General features: G+C 37.0%; 1 long non-coding RNA gene across 4 annotated transcripts in view; it reads left to right on the top strand.

The window, feature by feature from the left end:
- The first annotated feature begins 405 nt into the window (after positions 1-405).
- The window catches only part of LOC110260733 (uncharacterized), a 96,329-nt gene continuing 69,816 nt past the window's right edge, over positions 406-26,918 (top strand). For 2 of the 4 annotated variants that reach the window (XR_014803794.1, XR_014803793.1), the window contains exon 1: positions 406-603. This is a non-coding gene — a long non-coding RNA (uncharacterized LOC110260733). Of the gene's footprint in view, positions 604-2,209; positions 2,327-15,299; positions 15,398-15,515; positions 15,655-26,918 lie in introns of all 4 variants that reach the window. The other 2 variants (XR_014803792.1, XR_014803791.1) reach the window with 2 other exon arrangements.

Genomic DNA, 26,918 nt, shown 5'->3' with positions numbered 1-26,918 from the left:
TTATTGATCTTTGCTTCCAGTTTTTTTCGAAGATCTTAGATCATCTTTACTATTATCATTCTAGTCTTTTTCATGGAGGTTGCTAATTTCCAGCTCACTTAACTGTTCTTCTGGGGTTTTGTCCTGTTTCTTCATCTGGCTCATATTTTTCTGTTTCACTTTGTATAGCTTTTTGTGTCATCTCTTTTTTGCAGGCTATAAGGCTGTAGCCTCTCTTGTTTCTGGTGTCCACCCCCTGGTAGGTGAAATTAACACAGGGGCTTGCAGCTGACTTCCTGATTGGTGCCTGCCCACTGGTAGGTGGGCTGAGTCTTTTTTCTGGTTGGTGTGGCTCGGGCCCTGGGTCTAATTAGAGGCAGCTGTGTCCCTAGGCCAACTTAAGACAGCCTATTTGCTGATGGGTGGGGCTTTGCGCCCACCCTGTTTGTTGTTAGGCCTGGGGCTTCTCAGCCCTGATGGCTGGGGCCAGATTTTTTCCAAACCTCAGCTTCCTGAAGAGCTCACGCTGGTGATTATTTCTGAAACCTCCGCCTCCAATGTCCTGTCCCCAAAGCGGGCCACAGCCACCCTCTGCTTTCCCAGGAGACCCTCCAAGACTCGCAGGTAAGTCTGACCCAGATTTTTATGGAGTACTTGATTTGCCCTGGGACCCAGTGCGCATGAAAGCCTGTGTGCACCCTCCAAGAGTGGAGTCTCTGTTTCCTCCAGTCCTGTGGAGCTCCTGTGCATAAGCCCCGCTGGCCTTCAATGCCAAATGCTACAGGGGCTCCTCCTCCCAACACCAGACCTCCAGGCCGGGGAACGTGATATGGGGTTTGGAACTCTCACACCTGTGGGAGAGCTTTTGCAGTGTAGTTATTTTCCAGCCTGTGAGTTGCCCACCAGGTGGTTATGGGATTGCTTATATCATGAAAGCGCTCCTTCTACCATCTCAATGTGGCTGCTTCTTTGCCTTCAAGTGAAGGATATCTACTTTGGTAGTTTCCAGTTTACTTTGTTGATGACTGTTCAGCAGTTTGTGGTGATTTTGGTGTTTTCATGAGAAAAGGTGAGCTTAAGTCCTTCTACTCAACTATCTTGTCCCAGTCCCCTCAAAACTGAAAGGAGTTCCTCACCAAAGAGTGACTATTGCATTCAGGCTGCCATGTCAGAAGCGAAGTCCTAGAGGGACACCCCACTGTGTGTGACAGATACTGGGCAGGATATGGTGGCAGTCTATGTTCTCAGGGGAAATGTGTAATTTTATTCTTTTTTACGGCTGAGTAATTGTCCATTGTATACTTCCATATCTCGGCTATTGTAAAAGATACATGAACCCTAATGTTCATTGCAGTATTATTTACATAGTCCCTTAACTTTAATAAGCCATTCTTAAAAGGTAATTTTTAGGCTCTATGCCAGGCTGTTAATGGAGATAGTATAAAGCAAGAAGATTTCTGGGTGTCTCTTAAATCGTGTGTGTTGGTAATTGACCTACTTGCACAGTGAAAGAGATTTAGGAGAATTTTCAGAGGAAAATAATGTAGGATAAATAGGTGAAGTGGATATTGAAGAATTAATTGTGAAACAAGATAGAAGTGGTAAAGTAATAGAGGAAAAAAAGCAAAATAAAATGGGGTTGCTTTGGGGATAACTGAAGCTAATTGGATAATAAGTTGTTTTGATGAATTGGCCTGATTTCAATGCCAGTTTCGTCACTTACAATGTAGTTGTGAGCAAAGTTACTTAACTGTTATAAGCTTCATCTGTAAAGTGGGTATAAAAATAGGTCATGAGATTTATGTAAAATATGTAAAAGCAATTATACTATCTGGCACATTGCGAATGCTTAATTGTAGTTATCATGAAACATTTAATGCAATGGAAACATGAAGTAACATTTCTCCTATTACAATTTTCCCCCCTACTTTAGTATGGCTAATGATATGGCAGAAGCTTCTGTGATTTTATCTTCCTTGTTTTCTCTAGTTAGTAGCAACCAGAAAAAAGTTGTTCTGTTGTTTTTCTTTCTTTGGAAAAAAATGGGTAGTTTTTCTGGTGAACAGTGTGTTCTTTCACGCTCACAGTGATATGATTTCAGATGCTGATATGATTAAAAATGTAAATCCAAGAGCCTATGAAATAATTAAGCAAGGTCTGTGTGTATTTTGTTAAAGGGCAAAGGTAATGCTCAGTTAACAAGTTATCATTTTTTGGAATTCCATTGTAGAGTAAGGGAAAGCAGCCCTTCAAGAACCAGGTGATATTCCCTGGATTCCTGCACAAAAGTACTCATCAGTCTTACTGTGACAAGTAACCTTCACATTTTAGCACCTGAACCTAATAGGTATGTGTTTTCTGCTCAAGTGACTGTTCAATGTTTCTGATTTTTACGAGGGTTTATGTGACAACTCTGACACCAAAGAGGCATGGAGAGGTCTTGGGCCTCTCCATGCCCCAGAGCTGTGCGGTCCTCTGTGATATATGTGATATAATTGAAGAAATTATTGTATAACCTTACAAATGAAGATAAGGGGATTTTCAAGGAGAAAGTCCTTTTGCTTTCCATCTGACTGCTTTCTAAGAGCCCATGCACGTATTTCCCCAATACAGCAGGACTGTGTGTTGTACAGACTTGGAACAACAAACTAGAAATACTACATTCTTGCACCAACATTGCCTCTTAGCAGAAAAGTTTGTGTATGTGACCAATCTGTGCTCCAGATATCTTAGAGCTTTCCTAATTAGCTTTTCGATAATGGCGAAGTGAAACATGGCGGCATCATGTGTACTTGGACAAGGAAGAAAATCTTCACTGACCAGTAGGAGATTTTGTGTTACTTTTTAAAAATTTGAGGTAGGGTTGTGTTTACAATGTTGTATTCCTTCCTAGCATACAGTAAAGTGGTTCAGTTATACATATGGGCATAATTATTTTTCATATTATTTTCCATTATGGTTTATTACAGGATTTTAAATATTGTTCCCTGTGTTATATAGAAGGACCATTTTGTTTTTCTGTTTTATACATAGTAGTTTGTATCTGCTAATCCCAATGTCCTAATTTATCCCTTCCCCTCTCCCCTTTGGTAACCATAAATTTGTTTTCTATGTCTGTGAGTCTGTTTCTGTTTTGTATATAAGTTCATTTGTATCATATTTTAGATTTAACATGTAAGTGATATCATATATCTTTCTCTGTGTAACCTCACTTAGTATGATAATCTCTAGGTCTATCCATATTGCTGTAAATGACATTATTTCATTTTTATAGCTGAGTAATATTCCATTTTGTGTGAGTGTGTGTGTGTGTGTGTATCACAATTTTATCCATTCCTCTGTCAATGGACATTTAGGTTGCTTCTATATCTTGGCTGTTGTAAATAGTTCTGCAATGAATACTGGGGTGCACATATCTTTTCAAATTCAAGTTTTCCAGATATATGCCCGTGAGGGGGATTGCTGGATCATATGACAATTCTATTTATAGTTTTTAAAGGAACCTCCATACTGTTTTCCATAGTGATTGTGCCAATTTACATTCCCACCAAAAGTGTAGGAGGGTTCCCTCTTCAGTAGGAGATTGTTTTAAGGTGGAATCTTTTGAACCCGAAAGTTATGAAAAGCAAAGTGAAGACATGAAACTATTTCTCTATTCATTTAATTATGAAGGAAATGGAATTTATGGGAAAGCATATTAGCCAGATTCAACTCTATCCACATCTTGTATTTTAAGATCTAAATATGGGAGTTCCCATTGTGGCTCAGCAGAAACGAATCTGACTAGCATCCATGAGAATGCAGGCTTCAATCAGTGAGATGAGGATCTGGAGTTGCCATGAGCTGTGGTGCAGGTCACAGATGCAGCTCTGGATATGGCATGGCCGTGGCTGTGGTGTAGGCCGGCTGCTACAACTCTAATTGGAACCCTAGCTGGGAACCTCTATATGCCACAGATGTGGCCCTAAAATAAAAGACAAAAAAAAAAAAAAACTAAATATAACTGGTTAACATTTATTTGAATTGGAGCTATTAATACAGAAAGTGTGATGGGCTTTGTTCCCAACAATTTTACATCTTCCCACCCTTTCAACCTTAGTCCTTTCAGCTTCTCTTTCTCTTTGATATCCTGTGGTTTGTAGGTGGTTTCTCAGTTAATACATAGCTAATAGCTCTTAGTTTCTTTAGTTTTTTATCTAGTTAGGTCTCTTTGTGTATGAGTGAAAATTCATTTGATGGAAATATTTGCATATATTTAAAGACTCAGTTGCTTCTACATTCAAGAATGTTTAATCTACATAATAAACTGATTACTACAGTCATTACATTTATTGAAAGGCATGTACCATTTCTTATTTCTGCTCTCATATATTGGCCGGTAGTCACATGGCCATATTGAGCCTTAAAGGCAGTTGGGGAGCACAGAGTAATTTTGTTCCCCGGAAGAAGTATGGTCACACTGTTTACCCCACTCTCTCTTTCACAGAACCCTGACATTTTAAAATAGCTGTCTGTGTTAAGCACAATGATTCTGATGAAAAATGAAGGATTCTATGGTACATAATTAAACTTTTAATTTTTTTCAGTTTTAGTGAGATGTAATTAACATCCAGTACTACATACTCAGTATAATGACTTGTAATTGGACTTCGACAAGAAACTTTTGAGAATGCCATTAATGAAACTTTAATACAGCTGAGTTTTGTCATTGAGGCTTAAATTCATAAACCTTGATTTAAGATGGGTTTTTTTTTTTTTGATACTACACTGAAGAAGAGATTGCTATTTTAAGGTCCTTAGATGTAAGCCACTTGAACAGAAGAAGAATGGGTCTTCTAGAACAGTTAAAGCTGAGGATGTTGTTTATATCAGCATGATATAACTTCAGCAGAAAATTGCAAGAATCCCACCCACTTAGATACATGTTTCCTCCAGATAGAAAATGGTGACAAAGGAGGAGTTCAATAATTAACTCTCCATTTTTCTTTCTCTTAATGTACCTTCTCTTTTGTGTCCGGTGCTAAAAACCTGCCCACCTTGAAATCTTGAATGTTGAGCATTTTGATGTTTCCTCCTTTTTTTTTTCCCTGAAGATTTCACATTTCTCACAATTTTGTAGCACTGTCATTTCGCCCCATCCCAACCCCTCCATAATCCCAGTTCTGTACAATTTATAAAAGGCAGTCTGACCCTGAGACTTCACAGTGGGTGGCAGATGGCTTGGTGAACGCCTATTTCTGCTACTAAAATAAAATGACAGGAAACACCACAGAGAGGTTTCTCTTATTTGAAAAAAAAATTGGGGTTGTCATATGATATAAAATACATATCTGAGGGCTTTTGGCAGTCACTAACCTCACACAGTGTGATTATCACTAGAAGGCAAACGTAATATCCACCTTCAAGACTCTGTGAAAGTTGCTTTATGTGAAAGGCAAGACAGTGCTTTCTGGCTGACTATTTACATGTGTAGCAATTTTTTATACGGAAATGCAGAATACAACTCAGACAACTTTTGAGTGCTTATTGAAGTTGCCAGGCAAAAATATCTTCCTCCACGCTACATTAGCATTTTCCTGGTTTAAACCAGCTCATCTTTTTGAATTGGTTTGCGTGAACCATCACATCTAAAATGTAAGTTTAATATGTATATTTAAGTATTTTTCCTCTCAAAAATGGAACTGTAATTTGTATTATACCCAATGTATTCTGAAAAAATAAAAACAGATTGCAGTCTTTCGTTTCCATCAGATACCTAAGATTTCTGAGAGCTGAAATCTTAACGTTGAGGGGATCAGGGATGTTTTTAAGAGTCAAGAGTGCCCCTTATTCCACTTAAAAAAACAAGTTCTTAGATCTTGTTAATAACTTTCTACACCATAATCACTCATCTTGAACATTTGCTATTATGTTTAAAATATTATTCTCTACTTAATTGTTTTCAACAAGCCCTTTTATTGAGCATCCACCAGGCAAAAAAGTACCATTTTGTGTGCTCTGGAACCTTCTGCTTTCGTTTATTAATAATTCCCAAGCAGAATGTCTGCTTCAGACATTAGTTTCTGAAATAGAATTGAATCTTAATTAGTTCAAGAGAAACTCCTACTTAAGTGGTCTTAGAGAAAATGCACTCATTTTCCCTTCTAATATATCCTCCTGTTGTTTGACTGTGATGAGAATGGTCTTTTAAAAGAGGCCTCAGGTGTTAAACCAACTGTTCAGGCTCATTGTCAGCTGCTGGTTTCTAGAGTATTAATTCAAAATTAGTGAAAATATAAGACTATGTCTACATTGGCCAACTCTATTGCGAAATTGAGCAATTTTCAGTTAAGGGTGCAGCATTCTCTACAATGCCCTTGAGGAAGATTCAGAAGCTCATTCTATTTCCATCTGCTTCCATCATTAGAGAAGGCAGTTGATTGATTCAACCTCACTAACAATAAGAAGGGATGCTCTTTAACTAAAAGGTGCATATAAGTGGACTATTAAGGCCAAAATTAATAAAAAATAAGCATGCTCTTGGTCAGTTTCTCTACAGATATATACAAATGTAGATACACAGCTTCAAATATATGTATATATCATTTTTTAAAGATGATTTTATAGTTTGAAGACTGCAGTGACTTTATTTGTACTGAGTCTTTGTTATTATTGGGTAAAAAGTACAAAAGATGATGGGCATTCATGAGCTGGCTGCTGCCTCCTCTTTCTTTCAGGAAAGGAACACTGAATACTAACATCACACATTTTCTGCACCATGGATATGATATTACATTATTAGCGCCATTATCCTTAATATTATTTTTGGTGGCATGAAGCTTATATCCCTAAAAATATCAAAAATTTCTTTAGGGTAAAAATCTGTGTGTAGTTAAAATTCTTTGTGGGGGCCTAGTACAGTGCTATATACAGAGTACGCACTCAAGAAATATTCATTGGAAAATAGATTAATCAAAAGTATTTTATAAACTATTAAATACTTAAGATAAAGACTGCTAATTAGCCCCCACTCCCCCACATCTACCCCCACCCCGCCAGTGTCTATTCACCCTTTCTTTCTTATAAGCACAAAATTCTACCTTCCCCCTCCAGTTTTAGCAGGGCATATGGTTGTCTAGCTAGGGACTTATTTCTCAGCCTCACTAGCAGCTAGGTAATATATTTGATGTATAGGTCATTTCTTTAAAAATGAAACTGCTTGCCTTCCACTTCTCCCACCTTCTCAGAGGTGGTGGTGAGCTAGCTTCACCCATGGGAGATGAGCAACCCTTAGGAGATTGTGGAAAACACAGAGCAGAAGGAATCTAGATGGAGAAAGCTATTTATGTGCTCTGAACCTCTCACCTGTCTCTGTATGGGTAAATTTGAGGAAGCTAGAGTCCTATTTTATTTGAGGGTTTCTTTGTTACTGCAGCCTCACTAGCACTCTCACTTACAAAGATGCAAAAGGCTCTTTTCCATAGATGTCATTTTAGAATGCCATGGACCCACTCATTGTCCTCCAGTAGGACTGTGATAATCTAAGAAAGCAGCCAGGCCTGCCTAGTGAAATTATGTGTGGTCTGTTGAAGAGTGGAGAATGTTCTTTTAAGGATGCCTCCTCTTGAGTAAACTATGGGCAAAACTTGTCAAGGCTGGAATCTTCTTTGTAGAGAGGCGCTGTGCACTCGGAAGAAGTAGGTGTCTCACAGATGATCAGAGTGAGCTGCCCTTTATTGGTTATGCAATCTATAACTTGGCCTCAAATCAAGTCAACAGGATTGCATTTTAGGCTTTGCAAAAAACTAAAAATGAAGCTGAAATTTAACCTTGGATACTTAAATTATTTTTTCCTAAAAACCTCTAAGTCTTCACACACAAAAAATTATAAGCAAATTGAGGATAGAGATTGTTTCATATTTTTGCTTACACAGAAATCATTTCTACACATAGTAAAACAAGGAACCCACCATCAGGGTTCAGTTGAGGTTTGTTTAATTGATTTATCAGAATACAGAAGTTCAAGAATAATAAGAAGTTAAAGAATACAGATTTTCTACTTCCAATGACTAATAATTAGAGCTTCACTATAATTGATTATCTAAATATTATTTTCCCATAATTGACAATTTTTCTATATTGTTTATAGTATAAAAGGAAGTGTTTGGAGGAATTTTCTAAACCCAAAAGATTCAAAGGATGGCTAGAGTTATTGGGCTTATAACTGTCTTTCAGTTGGGATTTCCAAAAATATCTGCTAAAAACTTTACCCTGCATTTTAGATCAAGAAAGCAGGATTTATTTCTGATCAGTGCTAATGTATTTACAGAAAGGAAAAGTCTCCATATAACAACCAGATCAAGTGTGATTTTTGAGCAATATATTTAGATGTTATGTCAATAACATTTTCTCCACCATACTAAGCTTTCACAGGAAGGAGAGCCTTCTCTTCGGTAAGGTGATCAGTTCTGTCTGGGTCTCTAACCCCTGTTGGAGTTGCTCACGAAGCATTTGTTTCAGGAAAACTCTGTTTTCTGTGTTGTGTTGATCCTCCACATAAAGAAAAGTCTTGAATAGGTAGCTTTTCTGACTTAGACTGATGTAGATAATGATCAACAGTGTCTAAATACTTCATCTATTGCTCAATTTTAAATAGCTGATTGAATCATTATACATTAAAATAGAATCTTTTGAAGATTTTTTGGCCATCCCATCTAGAAAAAAAAAAGGTTTGTTCCATTTTTAAAATTGTTTGAAAAAGAACATCAGAATTCAGTAATGGACTCCAAAAGGAATGAATGACTTAAGAGTTAACTGTTTTTTTCCAAATTAATGTTATATATTAAAATGCTGATTTTGTTGAGATCATTCTAAATAAAATCGCTACTAACCTTCCTTTTTCTGAGAGCATTTTTCAACTAAAAACAATTAAGTTTTGAGATCCATTTAATTTTTACTTCTTTTAAGTACCGGCATAAACATCTGCCATCTGGCGTAGAAATTACTTCATATGGCGGGAGGAGAGATGAGATTTATTTAAAAGTTCTTTGTCTTTGATACTTTTCCCTGCTGCATTTTCCACTAGTGTAATTTGAACCTGACTGTATTTAAATAACCATTTATCGCCATAATGGAAGAGCCGACTTAAAAATACATAACTGCTGTCATTCCAGGAGACTGTATTAAGGAAACATAGAATTTGCCATTCTAGATCAGACCATTTGTCTGTCTTGTCTAACACTTGCCTCTGGCAGTGACCGATATTGAGGACAACGGAGAACAGCAGAAATATGCAACATGAACACAAACCATTTTTTAGGGGAATAATTATTTTCTCAGTTGGTAATCTTACCCTCTTGGATATTAGAATTGAGTTACCCCCACCCATTTATATTATTAATATTTTATCAATCAATAAGCTAACCAGTTTTGTTAAAATAATTTTAGTAAATGATACTTAATAATCTATGGTATTTCTGTATATGAAATAATCTTATGCACCTAGCACTCATTTTTTTTAATGCTGTGATTTTTAAGAAAGAGGAAAATAATGGGAAATTTAGCCTCTACAGAAAACAAAAACAAAAACTAAAACACACACTGCAAAACCAAACCCTAAAAACAAAATAAAGAAGAGCCCAGCCCTTTACTTTGGGCTTGCAGTTCAAAGTCAAGATAAAAATGTATTTACTACAAAAGTTCAGCTTACAGGTCCAGAAGACAATCTAACACTATCTAATTTTATACTAAATTTACTATTGATGGGAGCAGAATAATCCTATTCTGAGTGATTAATGGGTAGACCAGAATGTAGGCCTACAAATTTGTATCTTCCTGACAACTCACCCGTGTTGTTGAAAAAATATTACAGAGACAAATTCATCCTTGATCTGTCTCATAGATGCAATGAACAGAATACTTACCAAGTACAGAGCTCAAATGCGCATGCATGCACACACACACACACACACACACACACACACACACACACACACCTCTCTTTAATGCTCCAATTCTGTCAAATTCCTGATATTCCCCAACCCCATTATTTGCCATCACCTCTGCTCATCCCTTCCTTACCTCTCCCTAAGTGAATATAAATGACTTTCTTCTGAAATTACATAAATTATGCACATTCTTCTATAAAACTGGTATAATCCCTTAAAGAATAAGAAGTATATAAAATCTATGTTCTCTGCCAACTTCTCACCCAGCCTGTAAGAGTTGATTATCAAACAGCTTTTTTCTTATCTCTTTCACAACCAGAAAAAAAAAAGATTGATGGTCAAAATGAACCTTTATGAATTAGCAGTACTTCCCAAGCTATAAGAACCACTAATAATGCAACCACCTGTTTGGAACCAGATCTTGTCAATTTTCAGGAATCAACGAGTTTTTAATAGTTTGGGTACATACTTGCACACCTAGGTTACTCAGTTGAGCTGAAAAGAGTGAGTGTTAGAAGTTTGAGATGGTACCACATGACATTTCCACTGACCAGAGTGCTGATGTGTCAGCTGCTAATTTAATAAACTTTTTCTTAATGGCTAATGTCTTGAGAGGTTTTTTTTTTTTTCTTCAGTATTTGTTTTCATCTGTATCAAGGAATAATGAAATCTTGCTTGGCCATGGATGACTAAAAATATCCAAATGGAGATATTTAGAGGATGAATGGGTTTTTAAAGTGTTCTTTAAGTAGGTGAGCAGTTGAAAATGGTTCATTTCAGTTGGCTTTGTACTGAACTGGCAGCAAATGGAAAGGCAAAAAAACCCCAAAAAACAAACAAAAACAAACAAACAAACAAAAAAAAACAAAAACAAGCTAAAAAACTCATCCCTTCTTAAAAGAAGTGATGGAATGTTTACTTTGAGCCAAGCTCCGAAGACATCTGGAAATCCTTGAGTCAGTTCCTTAGCTCCTTGCATTTTGTAGGTTAATCTTTCCATGGAGGCAAAAAAGGACTTCCTTAGTATAAATACTTCTTCCAGCTGAAATCAATCTCTGCCTTTTTTACATGGAGCATATTTAGTCAGAAATAAACCTTGCCAAGACTCCACCCATAATTCTATGAGACAATTTTCAAATCTGTCAGCCAGAATCTTGACTTTAATATCTGACTTATATATCCCTAAGTCAGTGGTTCCCGAAGTGAGCAACTCTGCCTCTGCATCCCTCCTTCCCTCCCTCCATCTCTCTCTCCCTCCCTCCCCAGGACATTTGGCAATGCCTGGAGATGTTTTTGTTGTCACCCCCATGGGGTTCGTGCTGGCATGAAGAGGGTAGAGGCTTAGGATGCTGCTAAATGTCCTACAATGTACAGAGCATCCAACTCACAAAAAAGAGTTGCCTGGTCCAAATTCAATCCTGCTGAGGTTAAGAAACCCTGCTCTGCATGGGTAACATTGGGAACACATCCAGAGCAAGTGCTGGCATGTCTGACCACCCACCCTGGAAGGAGAATTATATTCCTGGTACAGTGAATTAAGCATAAATATACACAATTATAAAAATAATACATTGGGCTTCTAATACCCATTTTTCGTGTTCTCTAGAATTTGAGAGGGCTCTTGTGTGGATTTCTAGTTAGTGCTTAAGTTTTCTGCCATTGCTGACATGCCTTCCACACCATTCTTCACTATTTACCTGTATTTTCATTGGTCATGTCCTTGGTTCTTGGTCTGTGTTGCAGTTTTGCAAATCACTAAGAATGCATGGCCTCCAGTTAATTTTAAGTAGCAATGCCTGTCATCTTATTTTTATAGGGAATTTTCTTCCTCAGCAGCTCTGTGTCTAACCTGAGCCTTCTGTACATTCCTGGGACAGAGTTAGGAGATTTTTTTCTGTAATCTTCCGCAGAAAGGACGCCTCCTGAGTAAGTTCCAGTTGGAAAGGCATCCTTCATGGACTGGAACTATAAACACCATGACATTCCTTGAGTAACACCAGTAAACTTCCTCTCATTCTTCCTGCCCTACTTGTGGCAGCTGCTCAAAAATTTTTTCCTATTTAACCATTGCATGCCCAATAGCAAGAAGGCAAAACGTCACTAAAGTGACAGGACATATGCAAAAGTGTCTTTGCAGCTCCCGAGGAAGAACTGTAGGGAAGATTTCTAATTTTAGATTTCCTGAGATGGGAAGGTGCATTACCAGTTGCCATTTACCCTGTCATTTCTGAACCATTAGAACAGCATATAAAAAAATTTGCTCTTGTTGGATTTCATTCAAACTTGTTAAGAGTCTTGGCTCTCCACACCAAAACATATTTTCAAAATTACTTGACCCCAAAGAAGAATACATACCTCCAATACATTTTCTAGTGATTAAGTTTGCAAATGAGTGATGTTTTGGACCAGGGGCAGGCCTAACTTTCTGTTGTTGCTTTTCCTCTCACCAACAAGACGAATCATAAACCTCTGTGTCCATCCCCTCCTTATCCCACTGCTACTTTTATGCTTGACCATTTCTGAAGTCATGACAAATGGTTATCTTCAGATCATTTCTGAATGAGAGTTATATTAATAATGAAATTAAAATCCAAATTCAGAGAAGACTCATGTTTGATTCAGAAGCCCATGTGTTCATGCATGGTGTGAAAGGTGTACTAAGGAGGTATTAATCTTGTTTTCTCCTTTCATGTTACCTGAAAGCTGTCATTATTGGGATAAGAATAAAATGAACATAAGTATGATAAATGATAAACACACACAGGAGTCAATATACCCCTCCCAGAGAGCATTGCTAATCAACCCATGCAGTGGGCTAATACACCACGCCAGCCTGCACCTTGGTGAGATTCTAAATTTGTAACTCAGGGAAGCTTGGCATTTAACTTGAGCTGCTTTTGGCTTAAGGTGAAACAAAGGGTACAGCTTTTGGCTTAAGGTGAAACAAAGGGTACAATCAGGATCCATTTGTGGATGACAGTAGCAAATTATGTTTCAGAAGGTGCCTTTGCAAGACCAGGTAAAATGCAAAACCAATGCTTATCTCCCTTACAAGGCTTAGCCTGTATACGAGTTGCTCAGTGAATGTTAAAGAATGTTAATAAAAATGGATAAGAGAGTACCACACCTATTTTTTTAATGAACAGGGAAAAGGAAAAGAGAATCAATGAGCTCTCCATTTGAAAGCTTTGCCTTCTATATTATAGCTGATGAAACTTAATTTTAAAAATGCAAGTGCTAGAGTCTCTGTGCTATTGGGGATCTGCCATCTTTTACAATGTACTTTTTAAACTTGACTTAATTATTCATAGATAAATGAATCCCAGTGCTTTTGATGATCTCAATATCTTTTACATAGCTTCAGTTTTAATGGCAATACAATTTCTGTTTTCCTCTGCCAGTTAGTCAAGAAGCTGGGAAAGTAGGAAGTTTATGGTTCTACAATTCCTACTAAAAAGCATTTCTTATGCAACTAAGAGAAAAGTAGGATAGATAGCAATTGAACTAAATAGAAATAGAGCTTTCTGGATTGGGTTTACATTGGTTAAGAGGACTATTGGAAGTAATAATTCTATCACCGATTTGGGAGATGAACAGTAATTCTTAACATCAGTCCCCTTGGCTCTTCCTTCTGGTATTTCAAAAGTGCCTCTGTTGAACTCCCTTTCCAGGGGGCTGATGAATTAATTGGTATTTACCAAGCATCCACTATGTGTCTGATTCATTGTTAGGTACATAGAGAGTCACAGATCAAATTGTCCAGTAAAACAGAAAACACATAGCTACCTAGGAAACTGATAGTTCAGAAAAGAATGGGGGATATCTGAAAAAGGAGGAAAAAATGATCATGACCAGAAAGAGGAAGCAGATTCTTCAATTGCTATCTTTCAATCTACCACCACCTGCTGCAAATCTGGTGAGGACTTGGTAATGTATGAGCACCTGGTGGAGGATAATCAAAAGAGTGCAAAGGGGAATAACCACAGGGAATGTAGTGATGAGGAATGGTGTGTGTGATGGGATGATGGCACAACTATAGACTCCTCAACATCTCTAAACATCATAATCTAGTTGACAGACATCAAAGACATTGCAGGATGGATAGGGGGCCAGCAGTGGTTGCGAGGTAGTTGCCAGCTTTATTTACCATCAACTAAATGAATATTGTGCTCTATTATTTAAACATATAACATAAGTATATAATAATTGTTGGTTTATGTTAACTCTTCCATGGATATTGAGAAAGGACAATGTATCAACATGGCTATATACAACATCCTTCTCTTAGCAAGGATTACCTCTTACTGTCTATTGTATTTCTGGCCCTGTGTAGGGACTAAATATACAAAAGTGATTAAGGTGTTGTCTTTGTCTTCAAAGAGGACAAACTAATGGGGTATTTTCTTCTGAAATGTGCTGATATTGTTACTGCACCAGTAGTCATAGTTATGATTGGCTAAACATACTGGTTAAATATAGTCATTTTGTTGATTGAGCCAACAAAAGTTGAGCCTCTTTAGAGGATAATTTTTGGATGAGGTGGGATTTTAGAGGATTTGAATATACCAAAGGAATGAAGAGCATCCCACATGGATGGAAATATGAAGGTGAGAAAGAGTCTTGTTTTTGGAAGGCACCTGCTGACCTGAGAAGGAGTCAGGGTCATTCACTGAAATCAAGTGGGAGAAAAGGGGATTTCTTCATTGCTTAAAGTGTAAATAAAATCTCCGGAAAGAGATTTGGCCAGGAAGTCAGGAGATCTGGATTTAACTTTGTAATCTTGAGCCAATCAGCCCTATCTATCAAGTATTAATTCTCCTATTCATAGAATGAGGGTGAAAATACACATTTGTCTATCATGTAATGCACATCTTCGTCACAGAAGGGTTTCTGGACTGAATAAGAACATAAAAGCAAATTGCTTTAAGCTCTTGGAAGAAAGATGCTATTCAAATCTAAGGAATTATATTAAGATTTTATATTCATTCATTTTATATGTGGTTTTGCTAAAAGAGAAAGATTAGTTTGAAGTTTATCCTGCTGTTTTGGTAAAATCAGTGAAAATGTCTTCCTGATTTTTTCTGAGCATAAGATAAAACTTATTGTCCTCAGCTAAGTAGATTATCAGCCATTTTCTTTGAACACCCAGAGCTCAAAACAGCATCTGCTTTATTCATATATAACCTAGAAAATAACCCATAAACTTAAAAAAATTTATTTTAAAGATAAGTTAAATGCACGAAAAAGTTTTTAGTTTCAAATTTGTTTTTCCTTTCTGTGTTATATAAATTGAATCTTTAAGGTTAATTTTAGCAGTTTCAAAAAAAGTTTAATACAAACAGGTTTCTTTCAAGCATATATTTTAGTCATTTTTGTTTTGTTTTGTTTTTACAGACTTACTATATTACCTTCCCGCTACTCAACCACATTTGAACAATCAGAAACTTCGTCATTCTTGTTTACAACTAATTAATGCTCAGCTGTTAGCTAAGGTTGTACTGCATCTTAAAACTCCAAGGAAGGTTGGATTAAATCTTTATTTTATGTCCAATGGAAAGTCCAGTGCAAGAAGGAATGTCCTATCTGAGGTTTCTGTCTCTTTTAAAGTAGGTCAGTTTACAAGTCATTTTGCTGCACTGTTCTAGCTGTCCCTCCTCTGTCATGCTGTCCTAGAGATGGAAGTCACCTTGCTACTGTCATAGATAAACTCCTCACAGGAGACTTTTTGGTGTTACCCAAATTTTAAAAGGTATTGTATTTTTGTATTCCTTTTCTGATATTTCATTGTTGGTGTACAGAAATGCAACTGGTTTCTGAATGTTAATCTCGTATCCTGCTACTTTGCTGAATTCATTGATCAGTTTGGGTGGTTTTTGTGTGGAGTCCTTAGGATTTTCTATATATAGTATCATGTCATCTGCATACAGTGACAATTTTCCCTCTTTTCCAATTTGGATATATTTTATTTCTTTTTGTCTGATTGCTGTGGCTAGGACTTCCAATACTATGTTGAATAAAGGTGGTGAGAGTGGGCATCCTTGCCTTGTTCCAGATTTGAGTGGTATAATGCTTCCACCTTATCTCTGTTGAGTATTATATTGGCTGTTGGTTTGTCATAAATGGCTTTTGTTATGTTAAAACTATACCCAATTTGGTAAGAGTTATTTTATCATGAATGAATGAACTTTGTCAAATGTTTTTTCTGCATCTACTGAAATGATCATGTGGTTTTTGACTTTTCTTTGTTAAGGTGGTGTATGACCTTAATTGATTTGCTTATATTGAACCATCCTTGTGAACCTGGGATAAATCTCACTTGGTCATGGTATATGATCCTTTTTATATGATGTTGGATTCAGTTGGTGAATATTTTGTTGAGAATTTTTGCGTCTATATTCATCAAAGATATAGGCATATAATTTTCTTTTTTGGTATTATTTTTGTCTGGTTTTGGTATTAGGGTGATGGTGTCTTCATAGAATGTCTTTAGGAGTATTCCTTATTCAAACTTTTGGAAAAGTTTAAGAAGGATGGGTATAATTTCTTCTTTGTGTGTTTGGTAGAATTTGCCTGTGAAGCTATCTGTCTTGGACTTTTGTTTGTAAGGAATGTTTTTATTACATATTCAACTTCATTTCTAGTTTTGGTCTGTTAATTGATTTTTTTGGGGGGGGGCCTTTTTAGGGCTATACCCGAGGCACATGGGGGTTCCCAGGCTAGGGGTCCAATCGGAGCTGTAGCTGCCAGCCTATGCCAGAGCCACACCAAATTCGAGCTGCATCTGCGAACTACACCACAGCTCTTGGCAATGCCGGACTCTTAACCCACTGAGTGAGGCCAGGGATGGAACCTGCAACCTCATGGTTCCTAGTTGGATTCATTTCTGCTGCTCCACGACAGAAATTCTAATTTATTTCATCTTGATTTAGTTTTGGTGGGCTGTATGTCTCTAGAAAGTTGCTCATTTCTTATAGGTTGTCGAATTTGTTGGCATATAATTGTTCATAGTATTTTTTATGTTTTTTTTTTTTTTTTTGTATTTCTGCAGTATCTGTTGATATTTATTTTTCATTTCTCATTTTGTTTGAGTTCTTTCCTCTTCTTGGTGAGTCTCCACAGGTTTGTCAATTTTGTTTACCTTTTCAAATAAGAAGCTCTTGGTTTTATTAATTTTTTTATTGCTTTTTGAATCTATTTCATTGATTTCCTCTCTGATCTTTATGATTTCCTTCTTTCTGCTTTTTGTTTTTTCTTCTTTTTCTAATTCTTTAGGTAGTAAGTTAAGTTGTTGATTTGAAAGTTTTCTTCTTCTCTAAAGAAGGCCTGTATTGCTATGAACTTCTCTCTAAGAACTGCTTTTGTGGCATCCCGTAGATTTTGAATGGTTGTGTTTTCATTATCATTTGTCTCAGATATTTTTAAATTTCCCTTTTCATTTCCACATTTAACCATTGGTTTTTTAGTAGCATGTTGTTTAGTCTCCATGTAGTCATTTTTTTCTCATTTCTTTTCCTGTGGTTGATTTCTAGTTTTATGCCATTGTGGTCAGAGAAGATACGTGAAATAATTTCTGTACTCTTAAATTTGTTGAGGTTAGTTTTGTGCCATAGTACATGGTCAGTACTCGAGAATGTTCCATGTGCATTTGAAAAGAATGTATATTCTGATTTTTTTGGATGTAATGTGTCATAAAGTAGAAATTAAGTCTAACTTTTCTATTGTGTCATTTAGGATTTCTATTGCCTTTTTGATTTTCTGTCTGGAGGATCTGTCCATTGATGTGAGCGTGGTATTAAAGTCTCCTACTATTATTGTATTCCTATCAATTTCTCCTTTTATTTCTGTTAGCATTTATTGTATGTTTCTGGATGCTCCTAAATTAGGGACATATATATTTATGAATATAATATCCTCTTCTTGAATCAATCCTTATTAAATAGTGTCCTTCTTTTTCTTTCTTTATCATCTTTATTTTAAAGTCTATTTTGTCTGATAGGAGTATTGCAACTCCTTCGTTTCTGTCCTTTGCCTGAGCATGAAATGTCTTTTTCCATTTCTTCACTTTCAACTTAGATATGTCTTTTGCCCTAGGGTGAGTCTCTTGTAGACAGCATATTGTAGGCTCTTGTTTTTTTATTTAGTCTGCCACTCCATGTCTTTCGATTGGAGCATTCAGTCCATTTACACTTAAGGTAATTATTGATAAATATATATTTATTGCTATTTTAAATCTTGTTTTCCAGTTGAGTCTTTGTTCCTTTTTTTTTTTTTTTTGATTGGATGATTGCCTTTTATTTTATGCCTGTATCACCTTCTCTTTAGTTTTTGTAACTGTATTGGTTTTGATTTATGGTTGCCCTGTTTTTCAAATATGTTAACCCCTTCCTACATCTGCTTGCTTTAGCCATATGGTCATACAGGCTCGAACACATTCATAAAAAAAAAAAAAAAGAGTCTAGATTTTCTTACTTTCCTTTCTTACCTTTTATGATTTTTTTATGATTTTGATGTCCTTTTTTAACATCTTCATGTTTATCATTTTGCTCTTCATTGTGTTTATCATAGCTTTTACAACATTTTTTTTCTTTGAGATGTGTATACTGACTTATTTAAATAATTAGTTTCCATTTGTGATTTCCTCCATTCTATTTCTTCTTAGCTCTTTTTTATTTGGAAGAGCCCTTTCAATATTTTTTTTAGAATGAGCTTAGTATTGCTGTGCTTTTTTTTTTAATTTACTTTTTCTTTTTTTATTTTTTTAAAGCAGTATTTTATTTTATTTTATTTTATTTTTTATTTATTTATTTTTTTGTCTTTTTGCCATTTCTTGGGCCGCTCCCACGGCATATGGAGGTTCCCAGGCTAGGGGTCGAAGCGGAGCTGTAGCCACTGGCCTACACCAGAGCCACAGCAACGGGATCCGAGCCACGTCTGTGACCTACACCACAGCTCATGGCAACGCTGGATCGTTAACCCACTGAGCAAGGGCAAGGACCGAACCCGCAACCTCATGGTTCCTAGTCGGATTCATTAACCACTGTGCCACGACGGAAACTCCTGCTGTGCTTTTTAAGCCTTTGTTGGAGAAAATCTTTATTTTTCCTTCTATTTTAAATGATGTTCTTGCTGGGTAGAGTATTCTAGGCTGTAATTTTTTCCCTTTTAGAACTTTGAATATATCTTGCCACTCTCTTCTGGAATGTAGTGTATATGTTGAGAAATCAGATGTTAGGCTTATGGGGTTTCCCTTATAATTCTTTGTTTTTCTCTTGCTGCCTTTAGAATCCTCTATCTTTCATTTTTGCCATTTTTATTATACTATGTCTTGGTATGGGCCTATTTGGATTCAGCTTGTTTGGGGCACTCTGTGTTTCCTGTATCTTGATATCTGTTTCCTTTGATTTAGAAAGTTTTCAGTCATAATTTCTTCAAATATATTTTCAATCCCCTTTTCTTTTCCTTCTCCTTCTGGAATCCCTATTCATAGACTGGATTGCTTTTTCTTATCCCACAGATCTCTTATGTTGCTTTCATGTTTTTTCATTTGGTTTTTTGTCTGCTGTACTGAGTGGGTGATTTCCATTATTCTCTCTTCTAAGTCACTATTTAATTCCTCTGCATTATTCATTCTGCTCTTCAGTGCCTTTAACTCAGCTTGCATCCCTCCAAATAAACTTTCTGAATTTTCTTGGCTCCTCCTTACATTTTCTATTTCCTTTCTAAAGTAATCTACATTATTCTTATCTGCTCTTAACTTCACTATCTCCTTTTTGAACTTGGTGTCTGTTAGACTGTATAGTTCTGTTTCTTTGTTTACTGCTTCAGGTGAATTTTCCTGTTCTTTTAACTGGGAATGGTTCCTGAGCTTCTTCATTTTGCTCATATTTTTCTTATTCTGTGAGTTTAGGAAAAATAACTACTGTAGTCTTAGAGGGCTATTTATATGTGCAAATGCCCCTGTATATTTTGTGAGGGCTTACTATTTATTTTTAGGGTGCTGTGTGTACTTCCAGGAAGATGGAGGCAATGGGCAGGACGTGTAGCCAGTGCCTGATTGCAAGGACCTGTGGAGAGGTGGTGCAGACTGCTCCTAGTTGCAGGGCCCTGGGAAGTGGCAGTGACCCTCAGGAAGGTGTAGGCAGTGCCTGGAGCATTTTGCAGTGGAAGCAGCAGGAAATGTGCATGCCCAGGGGAGTGAGAGCAACAACAGGTGGGGCTCCATTGCAGTGCCCTCCTCTGAGGTAACTGAGACCTTAGGTCATGCCTGTTCACAGACCCCATCTCTGGAGTCTAAGATGACTGAGTTTGCCCCTGCTGCCTATAGACAATCCAAGAGCCACCCCATCATGCTTAGCCCATGCAGGAGGCATCGCTGCCCACAGCCCATGCAAGAGGCACCTCACTGCCAATAGCCCTGCCATCCGAGAGTCCACTCATGTGCAGAGAAAGATATTCCTATGGCAGCCCAACCCTCCACCTCTTGCCCTCCCCAACAATGATGCCTTGTTTCTCCTGCAGGCCCAGACCTCCTTCCAGTTTCCCTTAGCTGTGGCACTCTGCTTCCCAGCCCTTGGCACACCGCTCCCTAGCCTCTCAGGCTGTCTCCATATAGCCAACCTCTCCCCAGTACTGACCACCAGAGCCTGAGTCTCAGTGCCCAGCCACTCTCAGAGCATCTCAGACTGTGGTGTCCTGGGAGGTGGTACTCATCATCTGTGTGGCCCTCTCTCTGCTTTCCCCTTCTCAGTCCAGCTGCTGCACTTTTCTCTGAGGCTTTGAGGTCCCCTCCATCTTGGCTGATTTCCCTGTCAGGAGGCTTACCAGGGTGTGGATTCCTTTTGTCTTTCACAGCTCCCTCTCAGAAGTTCTGGTCCTGTCCTGATCCCTTTCTCTCTCTCTCTCTCTTTTTTTCTTTTGTTCTACCCAGTTATATGGAGGTTGTCTTGCCCTTTTTGGAGGTTTAAGTTTTTCTGCCAGTGTTCAGTAGATGTTCTCTGTGAATTATTCTACATGTAGATGGTTTGAAGGGTTTTTTTGATGTGTTTGTGGGAGAAGGTGAACACTACTGTCTTACTCCTTGGCCATCTTGATCCCACTCCCAGCATAATGTTTTCAATGTTCATTCATATTGTAGCATGTATTGGTACTTCATTCCTTTTTATGGCTAAATAATATTTCATCGTATGTATATACCACTAATTTTTTTGACAGCCATGCAGAAGTTCACAAGCCAGGTATTGAACCCATAAAACATCAGTGACAATGCTGGATCCTTAACCCACTGAGCCACCAGGGAACTCCTTAATTTTTTATAAATATTATTTAATTTTTTTTCTAGCTTTAATGAGTTCTGATTGACACATAAAATTTGTATATATTTAAGTTGTAAACCTGATTTTTAAGGTGTACAACTTAATGATTTTATATATGTATATGTTGTAAAATGATTACCAAGTTTAAGTTAATGAACACATCCATAATTTCACATAGTTACTATTTTTTTCTTTTTTTTGTGTGGTGAGAACACTTAAGATCTAATCTCTTAAATTTTTAAGAATATGATATTTGTACCCCACCAAATATTACTTCTATTACTCAGCCCTTTGAAACTACCATTCTACTCTATGATTCTATGAGTTTGATACATAAATATTTTGCTCTTTGGGGCTGCAAGTGAGGCATAGGGAAGTTCCCAGGCTTAGGGTCAAATCAGAGCTATAGTTGCTGGCCTACACCACAGCCACAGCATCATAGGATCCAAGCTGCATCTGTGACCTACCCAACAGCTCATGGCAATGCCGGATCCCTAACCCACTGAGCAAGGCCAGGGATCGAACCTGTGTGTGGTCATACAGTATTTGTCTTTCTATATCTGGCTTTCTTCACTTAGCATAATGTCCTCCAGGTCTATCTGTATTGTTGGAAATGGCAAGATTTCCTTTAGTGTTTATTTCTAGGGCAGTTTTTAGGTTCACCGCAAAATTGAGCAGAAAACACAGACATTTCTTACATGCCCCTACCATGTAACATTTTAAAACCTTTTAAGTCCCTAAAATTATATTTAAAAAGTCAAGGAATTCCTAACATGGCATAGTGGAAATGAATCTGACTAGGAACCATGAAGTTGCAGGTTTAATGCCTGGCCTCACTCAGTGGGTTAAGGACCCAGCATTGCCGTAAGCTGTGATGTAGGTCACAGATATGGCTTGGATCCTGCACTGCTGTGGCGTAGGCCGGTGGCTGTAGTTCTGATCAGACCTCTAGCCTGGGAACTTCCATATGCTGCATGTTTGGGCCGCAGGTGTTGCCCTAAAAAGACAAAAAGACACACACAAAAAAAAGTCAAGTCACAAAATGGATCATCAACTCTATGTAAGTTAAAACTCTGAATTCTAGAAGAAAACAAGAGCATATCTTTGTAACATCAGGTCAGGCAAAAATTCCTTGGATATCACGCACACACACACACAGACTTAAAAAAATTGATAAATTACATTTCATCAAAACAAAAATATTCTTTTTGAAAGACAATTAAAAAATCAAAAGACAAGGCAGAGACTGGGGAGAAGATATTTTCAAAACATATGTCTGATGAAGGACTCACATGCAAATACAGAAGGAACTCTTACAAGTCAAGCAAAACAAGTCAATTTGAGAAATGAGCAAAAAGACTTGAAGAGTTACTTAAAAGTTTCTTGATCTACCTTCTGACAAAAAAGTGGCAGGGGTTGCTCAACTTTTTCAATTAAGGACCAAAAAGTAAACATTTTAGGCTTTGTGGGACACATGTAGTCTCTGTTTTATATCCTTTGTATGTTTTCATAACCATTTGAAAGTATTTAAAAAAAAACTTTTTTTTTTTTTTTTGATTCATAGGCTGTACAGAACCAGCTTGCAGGCCAGAATTGGCCTTTGGACCTTAGTTTCTGACCTCTAGCCTAGGCTCCAAGTGGATCAAGGGAAAAAAAAAATGCTGAAAATGTATAATAATATCCCTGTCTTCATGTTTTTATATGATTTTATGATGACTTAAATCCCCACCTTCAGCACCAGCAAACTGAAAAATATATTTTATTGCATGAATTAAGGAATTAGTGATTGAACTATTCATTTAGCAATATTGGTATCAACAGAACTTGAAAGAACATGGGGAGTGGGTCTAAGACAATGTGGATGACAATTGCTTCCCTTTATAAATCTACACAATTTCATGTTTAACCAATGTGTATATTTTGATTTAAAAATGCAATCTGGGGAGTTCCCGTTGTGGTGCAGCAGAAATGATTCTGACTGGTATCCATGAGTATGCAGGTGTGATCCCTGGCCTCGCTCAGTGGGTCAGGATCCAGTGTTGCTATGAACTGTGCTGTAGGTTGCAGATATGGCTCAGATCCCACATTGCTGTGGCTCTGGTGTATATAGACTTGTAGCTGTAGCTCTGATTTGACCCCTACCTGGAAACTTCCATATGCTGAGAATGAGGCCCTAAAAAGAAAAAAAAAAAAAAAAGGCGATCTGACAGGGTCCCCTGGTAGCTCAATGGGTTATGGATCTGGTATTGTCACTGCTGTGGCTCAGGTTTGATTCCTAGCCTGGAAACTTCTGCATGGCATGGGTACTATCAAAAAGACAAAAAAAAATCTGGTCATACCAAACCCCTATGTAAATTTACTTAATAGTTGCATGCTGATTCTTGAGTAGACAGATATTTAGGATCTATAAGACTGTATAAAACTCAACCTCCACCACTTGGTCCATCCCCCCCCATCACTATGCTTCTGTGTTCTAGACACAGTGAAACTCTAGTATATCAAAATTTACTCTCTCCACCACAAAGTCTTGTCCTTGATGTCCTCTCTGTGTCCAAGATGCTTGTCACCCTTGTCTCCCTTTGCCTTGGTCCAGTGAATGGATTCTTCAAATCTCAGATCAGAATCCCCTATTCCCAAAAGTTTTTCATGTCCACCTCCTTTCCAGCCTAAGTTAGGTTTCTTTTTCATACACTCTCATGAAATCATATTCTTTTCTTCAATAGCATATTTCCAATTTTGAAATTATAAAATATTAATACAATTATCTGTTTAATATTGGGGTTCCTAACTAGACACTAAAGGCCATAATATCATGGATGGGTTATGTTTTTATTTATCAAAATTTCCCCTACCCCTTAACTAGGCACATAACTGATGAACAATAAATAATTACTAAATGAACAAATGAATCATTAATCGATTAATGAATGCTGAATTGAGAAAACAATGTTGGGTCATTATATATCAGTTAGCATTTTATCCTTCATCTTAAGGGTATAATAGGGTTAGTTCTATTTTAAGATTTCCAGTTTGTGTTTGTTTTTGCTGAGGTTCTGCAAGTTACTTCATTTTTGAGATTCTCTTGGTGGTAAATAGTTTTACTATTGCCTACATACTCCCTGTGGGAGCCCTCACGATTGATAAGCACTCAGATCTGATAATAAGTTATATGGATTGCTTATACTTCCTTGTTTACAATCCCAGGCAGCAAATGGTCAGTTTCCCAAAGTATTCATCACTGTTTTTAATTTCTATAACAGCAAATTCCTCAGGAGCAGAACTTTTTTCTCATTAATTTTCTTATTCATTACAGGGCTTTACTTGGGTTTCTTTACATCATTGTTATAGATGAGGAGCTTAAATTTTAGAGAGATCAAATGGCTTGTTGAACATCAACTAGTAGAGGTAGATCAGGCAGAGTCAATTCTTCTCATCGTAAACTGCTCTTCACATGTGCCTTTTCACCTCTTGTTAGATTAAAGAATCACTGTGTGGTAGAACTGATTGTGATTCTCAATTATTTGCTGACTCCATGAGAAAGAATTATTACCTCCCCATCCATTGCCACATAATTCCATTACCTCCTTTTAGGAAAAATATAGTTTCCCACTTGGCCGTGAGTTACTTTGACCAATAGAATTCGAGGGGTAGTAACATAAATCATGTCTATGCAAAAGCTTTAAGAGTTCTTAGTTATGGCCACAGCTTTTTTCCTTCTACAATGAGAAATAGTATGTTACATGTGGGCTACTCCTTTAATTTAGATCTCAGAATGAGGAAGAAGTGAAATAGAGATAAGGCAAAGCAAACTGACATGTAATATGAGCACATGGTAAATATTTAATATTTTTAAACCACAGAGACTTGTGGATTGTTCGTTACTGAAGCTTATCTCAGCAAGTTCTAATAAACTAGCTAATATCTATTGAGCAATTACTGTATACCAGGCATTGTACTAAGCACTTTGCATATATTATTTGATCTTTATACAAACCTATGAAGCTCATAGTATTTTCCTACTTTACATATGCAAAAAACACAAGGTTTAGTAAAGTCATGTAAAGAGTAAAGTTAGAATTCAAAATTAGGCTGTTTGATACCCAAGTCTGACTAATTAACTCCTCTATCAAAATCCGTCCATCCATCCCAGGACACATCGAATGCAATAATTTAGTGGACCAAAATTAACTAAAATCTCCCTTTATTATTAGTAGTATGTTTTTCTTTTGATTGCTATGTTTGTGATTCAAGTCCAGTTAGGGCCAACACCTGTAAGGAGACAAGACCTGTATTCTGGTTCCAATTCTGCTGTTAGTTTGTTTTGCGATTCTCAGTAATCACTTGTCATCTCCAGGTCTCGCTTTGCCATTTCACTCTTCCTTTTCCTCTCTTCAGTAAGGAGGAGATGGAAAAAGCATGCCCCCTTTTTCCTATTAGTTGGATGAGGCATTGCTTCTAAACTGGATGAATTTAAGTATTTTACATTTTTCTTTTCAAATGCAACTATAGGTTGGGCTACTTCCATCACAAACCATGTCACCAAACTCAAGATGACATGAAAATATCTTATAGATTGGATTATATATAGCCATATTCTTTCTTTTTAAAATTTTAATAATGATTTATTGATATATAGTTGACTTGTAAGGTTGTATTCTTCCTGTACAGCCAAGTGATATATGTGTGTGTGTATCTATCTATCTATTACATGACATACATATATTCTATTTCCTAGTCTTTGCCATTGTGGTTCATCACAGGATATTGAATACAGTTCCCTCTGCTATACAGCGAGACCTTGTTTATCCATCCTATATATAATAGTTTGCATCTACTGCTGCTAAATTCCTGATCATTCCCTCCCTCCTCCAGCCCCTTTGGCAACCACAAGTCTGTTCTCTATGTCTGTGAATCTGTTTCTGTTTTGTAGATGAGCTCATTTGTGTTGCATTTTAGAGCCTATATATAAGTAATAACATGTGGTATTTGTCCTTTTTGTTCTTCTCTTTTTGACTTACCTCACTTTGTATGATAATCTCTAGTTGTATCCATGTTGCTGTGAGTGGCATTATTTTGTTCTTTTTTAAGGCTGAGTAGTATTCTATTGTATATATGTACTACATCTTCTTTATCCATTCATCTGTTGATGGACACTTAGGTTGCCTCCATGTTTTGGCTATTGCAAATAGTGCTGCAGTGTACATTGGAATGCATGTATCTTTTCAAAATATAGTTTTCTCTGGATATGTGCCCAGGATTGGAATTGTAGGATAATATATAGCCATATTCTTTCTAATGAACATATCTCTTTGGTCCTTGAACACCTTTATTTTATATATATTCTTTCATGAAATGAATGATCAGTAACTTTTTCTTCTTGACAATGACCTTTTCCTGCCCTTTAATATTTTGAAAGCCACAGTGTTTCAGTAGTCATTTTCTATAGGGCTCTCATTAGTTTATGAGGCAAAGTTTAAGTTTAGAATATCAAGGTGGTACCAAGTATCCTTTACCTACATCAATGGCCTTCTGTGTTGTTTGATTGGTTTAATTCTCTCATGATTTAAAGTATATAGTTATACAGATTACATTTGAGAAACGGGTGTTTTTAAATGTCCTCCTCCAATGCTCCTATGAAGAAATTCAATGATAGGTAGGATGCTGAATTCAAATTAGATTTCTCACATAGTATTTGTATATC

Source organism: Sus scrofa, chromosome 5, assembly GCF_054392235.1.
Source record: "Sus scrofa isolate SSC_HxYL_T2T_F1_AM1 chromosome 5, Sscrofa_HxYL_maternal_Yorkshire_Landrace_v2.0, whole genome shotgun sequence".
NCBI lineage: Eukaryota > Metazoa > Chordata > Mammalia > Artiodactyla > Suidae > Sus > Sus scrofa.
This window is presented reverse-complemented; position numbering and strand designations above follow the sequence as displayed.